This window comes from Nanorana parkeri, unplaced genomic scaffold (assembly GCF_000935625.1).
Source record: "Nanorana parkeri isolate BGI_ZX_2015 unplaced genomic scaffold, ASM93562v1 scaffold3318, whole genome shotgun sequence".
NCBI lineage: Eukaryota > Metazoa > Chordata > Amphibia > Anura > Dicroglossidae > Nanorana > Nanorana parkeri.
In genome coordinates, this window is record NW_017309586.1 from 40,754 (window position 1) to 53,247 (window position 12,494).

A 12,494-nucleotide genomic window follows, 5' to 3' on the forward strand; every position below is an offset into this window, starting at 1 on the left:
ATTTGAGTTTTTCTGTATCTTTAGAATTGAAACCTGTCAAAAGAGAAATTGTACCGCCATCATTACTGACCTTCTGAAATGACTACCGGTAGTTACTTGGCTATCATACTGATCCTTTTTATTTTTTTAATACATTTTGGGTCACTGAACTGTAATTGTACAATAAGTATAATACAGTAAGTAAAGTCATTAAAACTTTGCCTAAGTAAAAGTTGTTGTGAACAGCAGTCAAAGCTGGTCTGTGGATAGACAGCAATATTTTTCCAGCATATGATATACTTACTCAGCGGTGTGTTTCTGCCCAAACGTGGAAAGAATTGAAAAATGACTCCTAGGGCGGCTCGTATAATTCTACGGACTCTGTTAACTGCAAAAACAAGAAACATATAAATAAGCACATTGCAGACATGGAGGTGAAGGGACAGTTAAGGGTCAACACTGACAGTCCCCTTACCTGTAGTTAAATTCTTATTGCATATGTAAAGCTGACCCTTTTTTACGTTTTTGATAGAGTGTGAATTGGTCAGAACGGACATGGGCATTTTACAGTCTGCGGGCCACATCTAACTCTTTGACTGTCCCTGCCCGGCTTGCGGTCCGAACATGGAATGATCACCGACCTGTGCTCGGTTATGACTGGGTGACAGCGGATGTTCCGGCCTTCAAGGCCGGTCTATCCACTGCAAGCCATAGCCCAGAGCAGACCCCTTTAGTTGTTGGTTGCTGGGACCACTGGCGTCCTAACAACCAATGATGTCAAGTGCCCACCTCCTCTGCAGTCATTGATTGCTAGGACCGCTGTGTAGTCCTAGCAACCAGTGACATCAAATATATTCCCCGACCCCAGGATTACAGAAGGATGGAAGAGCATCTTCTTCTGTCCTCTCCTGCAGCCTGCTCCGCCTCTAGCCTACTAATACATTAGGAAAATAAGGTATGTGGGGACCATAATATAAGGGGGCACTCTAAAGGGAACAAACAATGTAAGAGGGCACTCTGATGGGGACAACTAATTATTAAATGTATTCATTGGAGTGCCCCCTACATTAGTTGCCCCTTACGATTTTTTTTTGTCAGTGTAAATGTGCCCACTGGAGGATTTACCCCCAACATTGGGGAATTAAACAATTTTCAGTTGTCATGGGCGACAGATGGCGAGGAGAAATCTTCCAATGGTAAAATCTTTTCAGGTGACATCTGTGAAAAAGGGGATATTGCTTCGCTATTGAGAGATCTTCTCTAACTGCATGCTGTATCTCTGGGACAGGAAATCTCCCCAATGGGACACAAAGAAAAGGAAACCTGATTAACTATTTGTAATCTATCAAAACCTAAAATATAATTGTGGAGGAATTAAATTTGTGGATTCCTTGTTTTAGTCTGGGCTTATTTTCTAAAGGAGTTGAGAAACCTCTCTCAAAGCATTGTGGGTCAAAATTATCAAAATTGGAGCAGGCAAAATCTGGAGCAATTGTGCATAGGAACCAATCAGCTTCTCTCTTCAGTTTGTTCAGTTAGACTTTCGAAATGAAAGAGAGAAGCTGATTGGTTGCCATAGGCAAGTGCTCCAGATTTTGTCTGCCCCAGTTTTGATAAATCCCCCTCTGTGTGAATATTCACTTCAGTTATCTAATCTTGATTTAGCATAAAAAATGAACAGGAATTTTGTTTTCTCATAATTGGATGACTGCAGTGAAAATTTACGCAGATTTTTGAGTGAAGACTATCAGCCTCTTATTCTCCCACTATGAGGAGCTATTCCAGCCCCAGGAGAGCACTCAGCAGCAGGGAAAGATTAAGACCAGGTGGGGCCCTTGATGGTCTCTTTTTTGGAACAAAATCCCTTGGTCCCTCTTCCCTACTAAGCTGCCTCTCTTTTTGATCTTATGAGTATACCTCTCTAAATAAATATATTATTTAAATACCAAAAGTGTTCACTGCACTAAACCTTTCATCCGACCGCTAAATTATTGTATTTGTTATTTTAAAAAAACAGTAGAAAGGAATGTACTGGTATAAAAAAGTACACATCGGGTGTAGTCGGTTATATTTTTGGGCATTCATTTGTAATTGTCCACGTAACGGGGTATGTGGCAGGGGCATGTGCTTCACCTCCATACTTTGTTTCCCTTGTTCCTGTCTCAGAAATTTAAGAGGTATACTTATTGCTTCTTACCGAAATCAAAATATATACCGATGGCTTCCAGAACGGCAAATGAAATCAGCCCGGATCCAGCAGAAACTGTCCAATCTGAAGAAAGGAAAAAAAAAAAAAGTCTACATTTTTTTGCCTTAAACTATACGCTGTACAAGAACGGCTGTATGGTGTTTTGTAATGTAGGATTCTACGTGCTCTTTTTAGGCTAGGCCGTCTAATTAGAGTTTTAAAAAAAGCCTATTTGCCTGGGGCTACATGGTCTGGGTCTCATTTTTGTATCTCGCATCTTGCTGCTTACAATGCAATGAATATTTAAATAACCATCATACCATTCTATGCACTTAGTGCGATGTGCACTCCTGACCCCTGCACTCTGTTCAATACCTACTTTTGACCCCTGCACTGCATTATGCATTCCTGAGCCCTTCGCTCTGCGAGATACCCACTCCTGACCCCTGCGAGATACCCACTCCTGACTCCTGCGAGATACCCACTCCTGACTCCTGCGAGATACCCACTCCTGACCCCTGCGAGATACCCACTCCTGACCCCTGCACCCTGCGAGATACCCACTCCTGATCCCTGCATCCTGCGAGATACCCACTCCTGCACCCTGCAAAATACCCACTCCTGACCCCCTGCACCCTGTGAGATACCCACTCCTGACCCCTGCACTCTGTGAGATACCTACTTCTGACCCCTGCACTCTGTGAGATATTAAAGAACAGTATCCCCTTTCTCTCCAAACTTACCTGAGAACTTATAATTAAGCACCAAACCTGTTCCCGTGGCAAAACACAGAATGATGAAATGAAAGAATATATCTAGACGTAAGAGAGAAAACAATGAGTAAGACAGATATTAACCCTACACCTATGAAAGTACCCATGAGCATCAAAGTCCATTGACAAATAACGTTTTTTTGGGGCTTGTATCAGTAGAATATCAGTAGATCATAATACATATTATATAATGTTGTATCAGTAGAACAGTAGATTATGGTTTGAACATTAATTGACCATTAGTTTTTTTATACATTCTGTTTATTGCACAGAAATTGAACAGTTTTGCAGATTTCCAAAGCTCTAATGGTGGATGAGTAGTTTTCTGTCTTGGAGTGTTGGTGATGTTACTTTTCACATTAAGGCTCCTGGGATGAGGTTAATGGTTCAGTTAGTGTTACCACATGTTCACTTTCAGGGATGTTAAATGTCAGGATTAGGGTCAGGGGTGTATCGACCACAAGGCAAACTAGGCATTTGCCTAGGGCAGCACTTTCCAGGGGTGCGGCAGAAAACGCCACCCCAAACCAATGAGGCGGAGAGGGCCGGACTTGCATTTGGCCCAGTAGGCCGAGGCTGGGCGGCACAGAATCAGGCAGCGGCGGCACAGAATCAGGCAGCGGCGGCTACCTAATGAGGCCAACTAGGCGGCGGCAAGGCCCTAAGAGCGGCTGCCTAATTAGAAAGCTGCCCGGCGGAGGGGAGGGCCCAGTGAGATGCGGTCTGGCTGACTTTGTACAGGAGGTCCACCTGGAGAAGCAGCGGGTGGCTCGGGGCTGGCCATAGCATGTGATCCGATGGCAGGATGTCCCAGAAGCAGGCTGCTACTGCAATGTATCCTGCTGGTACTGATGGCACTTTGAGCTGCAGGTAAGAGGAGCAGCACATGTATGCAAGGAAAGGGACTATGCACAATCCTCCTGAGACCCTGCACAGTCCACCATAGACCCCACACAGCCCGCCATAAACCCTGCACAGCTCTCCTGAGACCCTGCACAGCTCTCCTGAGACCCCGTACAGCCCACCTGAGACCATGCACAGCTCTCCTGAGATTGAGGGGTTGCCCGAGTTTAGTCTTGCCTAGGGCAGCACAAAACCAAAATACACCACTGATTAGGGTGAAGGTTAAGCACTAGGATCAGCCAACATGTTAAGAGTTAATTGTAGGGGTTAGGTTGTAGGGTTGGGAAGGTTCATTTAAGGCCTCGATTAAGTGTGAAGGGTTCAGGTTGGGGAAGAGTTAAATGTCGAGGACTGCTTTACAGTTCAGGTTTAGGGACAATTAGAGAGCTCCTTTATTTGATTTAACTACACCAAAAGTTCTTTGCAGAGAACACAATCTTATTGCATACTGCCGAAGTAGGTATAAGAGTCAGTTTAAGAACACCACCACTGTCCTATAGTTAGGAACTCAGGATATAACAGACTTCACCTATCGGCATTTCTTTTTAGCCTTTATTTTTGACTTATTTTCTCTTTTCTTATTCTTCCCAAAAGGTTTAGTATAACATAACGTACAATTCAGTAAAATGCAATAAAAAAAAGTGGATGTATGCTCCAGTGTTGACCTAAAAATGTGCTTGCAATCTTGCCTGGGATGGATAAATAAAAAGCCAAGGAATGGGCTGAAATACTTAACGTTCCTAGAGAAAAAGTTATTCCAGACCGTCTCTAGTGCTGGTTGCATGACCAAGAGCCTAGGTTTTAGGTCACATGATTTAAAAATATCACATGGTGGGAAGGGTTATCCAATCTGAAATCTGATTTTCTTATTTAGCAAAGATCACATAACTTATTGTGTTCGCTTTTGGTTATGTGATTGCCACCTGAAGCTGATTATTTTAATATTAGAGTGCAGGTCACTATTGATACAGTGTTAAGGTCTTTACAACAAAGAACTATTATTAACTTTTGTTTATATACTTTTTGTTAACTTGTGACTCAATGACAACTTATCTCATGGCTTCTTAAAGTAAACCTGTACATAATAAAACTCCAGCACAATCTACTGTGGCTAGGTGAAAACCAAAGTCACTTTAAAGGCTTTTACACTAAATCAGACATCCATAATCAAATTTACCATATGACACAATCATTTAGATATTACATAAATGTACGCTTTGCATATAAACAACATACCGCTTTTGGTTTTGTCCCAATTTCTACGCAGTCTATCCCAATTCTCTTTGTTACGCACTGAAAACAATATAGAATAATAGAAAAATTAGAGAGCCATTGTAAAGAATTATCTAATGTGACTTCTAGTTTAATAAATAAGCCAGGTACCTGACATGTTTTGGTCTGTTAACCCAAAGGCTGCTCAAGGCATTTAATATATATTGATACCCCTTAACATGCACCTGCCATGTCCAGGTCAAGGTTACCAATGGGGATTTCCTATAACATGGGCTGACATCAACATGGAGAATGTTGAAGCAAGGTTCCCTCCTGGTTGTTGATTATCATATCAATTTTCCTTACTCTGTAAAAAACATAATTGGCAACATCATGCCAATAACATCTTGGCATACATTAAAGCTAAAATCCACATAAATGGGATCACAACTGTGTTTTTTTTTTGTTTGTTTTTTTAAATCTCCAGCTGCTGGCCATAATCTGGAAAAATTGGGAGTTGGTACTCCTTGACTTGAGTGCGTGGGTACCGGGAACATGACAAGTGAACTGGTAAGGGGTCAAAAGACTACTTTACTAGTTCACAGAGAAAAGTGGAACTAATAAATTATTTAACCCAGCAAATATTTGTGAGTATTTAGGTATTTCCTTAGCTAAACTGAATTATAGTTCAGGAGCATCAAATCATTTTTTGAAGGGTATCAAGAAAGTAACATGAAAGCGATAGTAAGGTTCAAAATATTTTTTAAGCTAATTTAAATGCTTTTGAAATCACTTATAATGGATGCAGCTCCTTGATGTTTAAAGTAGGGATGTCCCGATACCGATATACACGCATCGGTATCGGGACCGATACAGGACATTTTGACAAGTACTTGTACTTGTCAAAATGCCCCAATACATAGCGCCGAAGCTTGCGCTATGTTTTGTTTTTTTCTTTACTGACCTTGCCGAGTGTCACGTCACTACTTCATGCAAGCAGGGGAGAATTGTAAATCTATTGCTGCAGTGTATTCTATATGCACTGTACTATATACGACATATAGCATGCGCGGCAACAATAGATTTACAATTATCCTCTGCTAATATGAATGGGTTAAATGATCCGTAGTACATAATATGTAGTCGTACTATGGATCATTTAACCCATTCATGTTAGCAGTGCAGAATTGTAAATCTATTGCTGCAGTGTACTCTATATGTACTGTACATGTACAGTACACACTCCCAATTCACCGCAGCAATAGATTTACAATTCTCTCCTGCTAACATAAATAGGTTAAATGATCCGTAGTGCAACTACATGTTAGGTACTATTATGTACTATCGATCATAATTTAACCTATTCATGTTAGCAGGGGACAATTGTAACTCTAATACTGCTGTGTACTGGACGTGTGTGCTGTATATGTACTATGGATCATGATTTAACCTATCCATGTTACCAGGGCAGAATTGTGAGTGCCTCCCACAAGCTGAGCCCTGAGACGCGATGCACCGATCCTGATCAACGCTGACTATAAGAGGCACAGCGTGAGGCAACAGGGATCGGAGTGAAACTGTGAGTGAGGGAAGCTGGGACAGGGCTGGCTGTAAATCTATTGCTATAGTGTACTGTAAGTGTGTATATGTAGTACATATATACAGCACACACCTCCACTACACTACAGCAATAGATTTACAATTCTCCCCTGCTAACATGAATAGATTAAATCATGATCCATAGTACATAGCATAACATAACAGGCCTTAATGAGGTTATAAGTTACAAACCGTTCCTATGCTAAAAGTAAAGTGTTTGATTTCCTTGTAGCAATCACAGATTACTGCTATATAATATATTATTTGTAACACAATATACAAAAATGAGTTGTTGATGAAATATGATGTATTGATATATTTCTTTATATTTAAAACAAGAAAAGAAAAAAGTATGCTCAATATGTCTCTTGAAGTAATGTTAATGGCGATGCCCACTGAACTGCTGTGTGAGCATGGGTGCGGATGTGGGGGGCCTTTACATAGGGGTTAAAGAATTGGTTGGATACCTTAGATACTTTATATTTGTGTGGCCTGGCCCCCTCTAAAACTGACTAAGCCTGAAGAAGGCTGGAAAAGGGTTAATCCTTTTGTTTTGAAGGTTCAATTGGGACTTCCTGACAGGAAGTGACACATTCTCTGCATATTGATGGTTTTTCGAGGTTTTCTTCCCTATGCGCTTCAAGCCTCTTTTTGCGCGGATGTGCGCGCAAACGGCCCCTACGCCGGACATGACGTCATAGACGTTTTGGCGTACGGCGAGGAGAGATATAAGTGGAGATGGGGGTTTTGACACTCTCAGATAGTTGGAGCTCAGGAGAAGGTATAGAAAAGAGAACTGGCTACTTTTGTGGTAAGAGACAAACTTATGGAGACTTTTGTTTGTTGCTTTGATTAGATGCACCTTTGTGAAAAGGCCTTACAGGCCTATGTACCTTTCCTTTTAAGGATGTGTCGTTATCTTAGAATGTAATAGTGACATACCTCATTGGTTTTACTTAGGGGCTGTGTTTGGAGCCCAAGTTATTGGCTATAGAATGCACACCAGTGAAGGAAATTGATAATGTCAGGTAACACGATAAACTATATTTATTTGTACCCACTTGGGCAGATTCCCTGATAATCTCTTAAAGAGTGTTCATTGTTCTTTCATAGGTGTGATTTATACAATACTAAGAAGAATTTCTGAGATGTTCTCACCCAATAGAAAATCTGGCCTCTTTTGAAACCTCTCTCACTTTGTAGTTTCCTGCTTTGACTTGGGGGTTATCTTGCTCTCTGCCCCATTTCTATTGAGCCCTCCCCGTCCGCGCCTATGATTGAGTGTTGGTCAGTGGTGGATCCAGCCATCTTTACAGACTATTGTAAGTTTATTAAATTAAACAAACTGCACTAAGTATTCAAATGCATTTGCATAGGAAAACTATGAACCCTTTGTAAATAAAAAATATGATTTTCTTGTAGAAAGACAGTTCCTGAAGAAGTGGATCTCCGTGAAACGTGTTGAAATCTGTTCTCCTCCCACGGGACTACAAATTAAATTAGGAAGCTCATATCCAGCAAATTGTAACATGTATCGCAATATAGATAAAAATGTGGGAGGATGCGGCTACATCCTATGGTCTTTTTTAGGCAATTCTGTTTGTCTTTCTTTTTTAAAAACCATGCATTTTAAATATATTTATAAATACAAATTGTTATACTTTATATAAAAACTAAATATGTTTCGTGTGATCCTTGAAGTACCTTTAAAGTCCAAACTCCTTTTTTTCCCTTTTCTATAGTACATAAAATGTAGTCGTTCGATGGATCATTTAAAGTCACCTGTCCCTTTAAGAAAAAGTATCGGTAATTGGTATCATCAAGTACATGAGGGGAAGTACTTGTACTTGGTCTTGAAAAAGTGGTATCGGGACATCCCTAGTTTAAAGGTTTTCGTTTTCTGCAGACACAGCTGGTCCCCTGAACACTGGCCCTGATATCCTGTTTTAGGGTGGCTCCTTTGCCTTGCCGGGTCCTATGGAGCCACCCTTATGTCTGCTCCTCCTTCCTCCCTTCTCCAAGCTAGTAGATTGGCACCTGCTGAAGACTGCCGTGTTTCTTGTGATATTTAGGACTGCAGCAACTAATCGACTAAGTAAATTATAATCAATGATGGAAAACGTAGTCAACGCTTTCCATCATCGATTAGATGACTTTCAATTAGTTGGCCTGCTAGTGGCTCCACACATGACGCTTCTCCTCCCTGCCTCACCCAGCTCTCATGGACTCGCCGCTCGCCGCACCGCACACCGAACACCACATGCCACTTCTCCTCTCCGCCTCACCCAGCTCTCACGGACCAGCCACATGCCTCTTCTCCTCCCTGCCTCACCCAGCTCTCACGGACCAGCCACATGCCTCTTCTCCTCCCCGCCTCACGCAGCTCTCACGGACTTGCCGCTGCCCGCCCATCCACGATCAGCACACTGAACTTAAAGCCAGGAGGAGCAGGCGTGGGGCCCACGAGACAGACCCACGATCTCAGAAAAAAGTTGCTTGGAGAGTGTTTAGGTAAGATTGCTTGCACTTTCCCCCCACATGGTGCTGTATTAATGTATTGCTGTGATAGTGGGATTTGTATTCCTCTATAGCTGCTGGTACATTGCGCTGTATATTATACAGAGTACAAATCTGTTCTGTACAAATATACAGAATACAAATCCCAGCAATACATTATACACTATATGTATAACATATTGCTGGAATTTGTTGTATTTCTCTATAGCTGGTGGTATTCTACATTGCGCTGTTTAATGATTTTACAGCCCAATGCAGGATACCACCAGCTATAGAGGAATACAACAAATCCTTGCAATAATACATTATACTATACTGTAGTCCCCATGGTCCCTGTGTGTGTTGTAAAGTAGTCACCGCTCCAAGCTTGCTCCCGTGATGCACTACAATCTCAATACAAACTAGTAGTAAATCACTGGAGCCATTTTTTTTTTCATTTGTAATTATTTTTATCCGATTAATCGAACTTAATAAACGGCTAACTAATCGATTTTGAAAATAGTCATTAGCTGCAGCCCTAGTGATATTATACTGCACAGGAAGTTCAGGGAAGCAGGCATGAGAGTTGGAGCCAGCTGTTTGGAAACATGATGACTGTAAGCGTTTGGGTAAAAAGCTAAAGAAATACTTTGCAGGGCAATGTATATTTATTTTATCTGGATTCATTATTGAAAAAAAAGTTTGAGAGTTTAATACTAGTTTAAAGTTATATAATATTTAAAAAAATAACTAAAAAAGTGATACAAAGGTTGCAAATAGGAGTCAATAAAATACTACCTGCAACTTTGCCGGAGGGCTTGTTGTTTTCATCCTCTGTCTCTTCCAACATCTCTTCTGTTAAAACAACACATCCCGGTTTACAGAGAGAATATTACTGGCTACTGGTGATAAAGTGCAAATAACAAAAGTCCACAGCAAACAGTTGTGAATGCCCATGTGTTGTTATGGATTAGTCCATATTGCAATCTTTAGAATAAGTATCACTAAGTATGATGGGAAGGTTGAAATAGAAGTCCAATAAGTATTACCTGTATCATTGGCAAGGAGATTCATATCTTCATCATCAGCCTCTTCCAACCTCTCTTCTGTTAAAACAACACACAGTGAGAACATTACTGGACACTGCAAAAAACAGTGATAACATGCAAAGAACAGCATAGTCAGGGCCCTCCATGACATAACGCAGCCTGAGGTGGTTGCCTCAGGTGGCACTTCATTGGGGTACAGCCGGGTGGTGCGAGAGACGGCAGGAGGCAACCACAGCGTCCCAGGATGCTAAGAGCTCTTAGCAAACTGTGAAGCTCTGTGTGGTGTGGCCTTCCACCCAGCTCGCTGACGTCAACGGTTTCTAGTAGCTAAGCGTAGACGCTCTGGCTTGAGCAATGCGGGACACTGGACAGAGCCGAGCGTGGCCCGGTGTCTGCCACCACGCCCCCCTTCAAAGACAAATGAGCCATGTACGCCATCCCCCCCAGTGACCATTTCCTGGTATTGCCTGATAGCACCCCTTTCCCCTGGATCGGCATTGCCTCAGACGGCGATTAACCTACGGACAGCCCTAAGCATAGTCCATAGCAACCAATTTAGCAATATCATGGGTTGCTATGGATTAATCTATATCTGCAATCTTTGCATCATTAAAAAAAAGTGATACAAAAGGTCCAATAAATATTACCAGTATCATTGGCAGGGGACTTCTTCTCTTCATTATCTTTCTCTTTCAACTTGTTTTCTTTTAAAGAACATAACTGGTCACTGCAGTTTTAAAATATCATGGGTTCATGAGTTGCTATGGATTAATCCGTATAATAATTATTATTTTAAGTATTATAGGATACAAAATGTGCAAAATATCATAAAAAGGAGCAATAATAATAATTGTGATTTGTAATGGGAATTCAGTAACATGTACTGAATTCATAAAATCATGCTACCTAATTATTTGGTTATAGCTGTATACCTTTAGCATCCACTGAATCGTCTGTTTCATCATTTTTACTAGATATATATGGTCTAGTAGGTGCTATAGGGGCAATGGGTTTAGGTGGACCTGAAATATAAGAATATTGCATATATTACTACATTGCTGTTCCAATAATGACTACAATGTACACAAGGTGGCACCATCACATAAGAGACTACCAGGAATCAGTTACACATATAACAAATGAAAAAAGTACTATTAACTAAAATATACATAATTATAATATTCTGTAACTATGGGACCAAAACTACTCAATAGAAATATCTAAAGATATGGTGAGCCGAAATGTGAGGTGGGTGCCAAAACCAGTTCATACAATGGGGGAGGTGCAGCATTCCTGGGGGGAAAAATGGTAGAAAGACTGGAGGAACTTTTAAACTAGAAAGTAGGGGGGAAGGGTATAAAAATAAAATTACTTAAATTAAACGGAGATAATTTAATCATAGGTAAAAATAACACAGAAAGAAGTAAGAAAGGAGTTAATAATAGTGGGCTCACTCCAGTCAATATAGGAAATCCCTTGGCACAAGTGAGTATAACTACCAACGGACAACCGAAATCAAGGCAGAATAATAACAATAAAAATAGTGGGGAACAACAAGGTAGTAAACTTTTGTCCCAAAACATTAGAGGAATTAAATGTATGTACACCAACGCTAGAGGTCTGGCAAATAAATTAGAAGAGCTTTAAATTAGGCTAATCGAAGAGGACTTCGACATAGTGGGTATAGCGGAAACCCGGCTGGACAGCACGCATGACTGGGCTACTAATATAGAGAGGTATAACCTGTTTAGGAGGGACAGAGGTGGGAGAAGGGGGGTTTTGCATTTACGTAAAAAATAATCTAAATGTGCATATAAGGGACGATATCGCATCAAACAATGGGGAAGACGTGGAATCCTTATGGCTGGAGCTAGATATGACGGACGCTAGCCGTAAACTTCTCGTGGGTATTTGCTATAAACCTCCAAATATAGGGGAAGAGGGAGAAGTCAATCTTCACTCACAGATAGGAATAGCTGGGAGGGAGGGCAATGTAGTCTTGATGGGTGACTTCAATTACCCAGACATCAATTGGGCCAATGAAACTTCGGGTTCGGCGAAGGCGGGCCGATTTCTGAACATGTTGCGCGACAATTTCATGGACCAGATGGTGGAGACTCCGACCAGAAAAAATGCCATCCTTGATCTAATTGTCACAGAGTTAATCGAGGATATTGTAATTGGGGAGTCATTGGGTAATAGTGATCACAATGTGATTACTTTTAATATTGAACACAGAAAAGGGAAGTGTACTGGAAGGACTAGAACCCTAAACTTCAGAAGGGCCAACTTTGA

General features: G+C 41.1%; 1 long non-coding RNA gene across 1 annotated transcript; it reads right to left on the minus strand.

The window, feature by feature from the left end:
- Window positions 1-287: 287 nt before the first annotated feature.
- Window positions 288-5,126, minus strand: LOC108803032. The gene is made up of 4 exons (XR_001942252.1): window positions 5,080-5,126; window positions 2,911-2,982; window positions 2,177-2,251; window positions 288-367 (listed from the first exon to the last, which is right to left on the minus strand). It is a non-coding gene; the product is annotated as an uncharacterized LOC108803032 (long non-coding RNA).
- Between the last annotated feature and the right edge of the window lie 7,368 nt (window positions 5,127-12,494).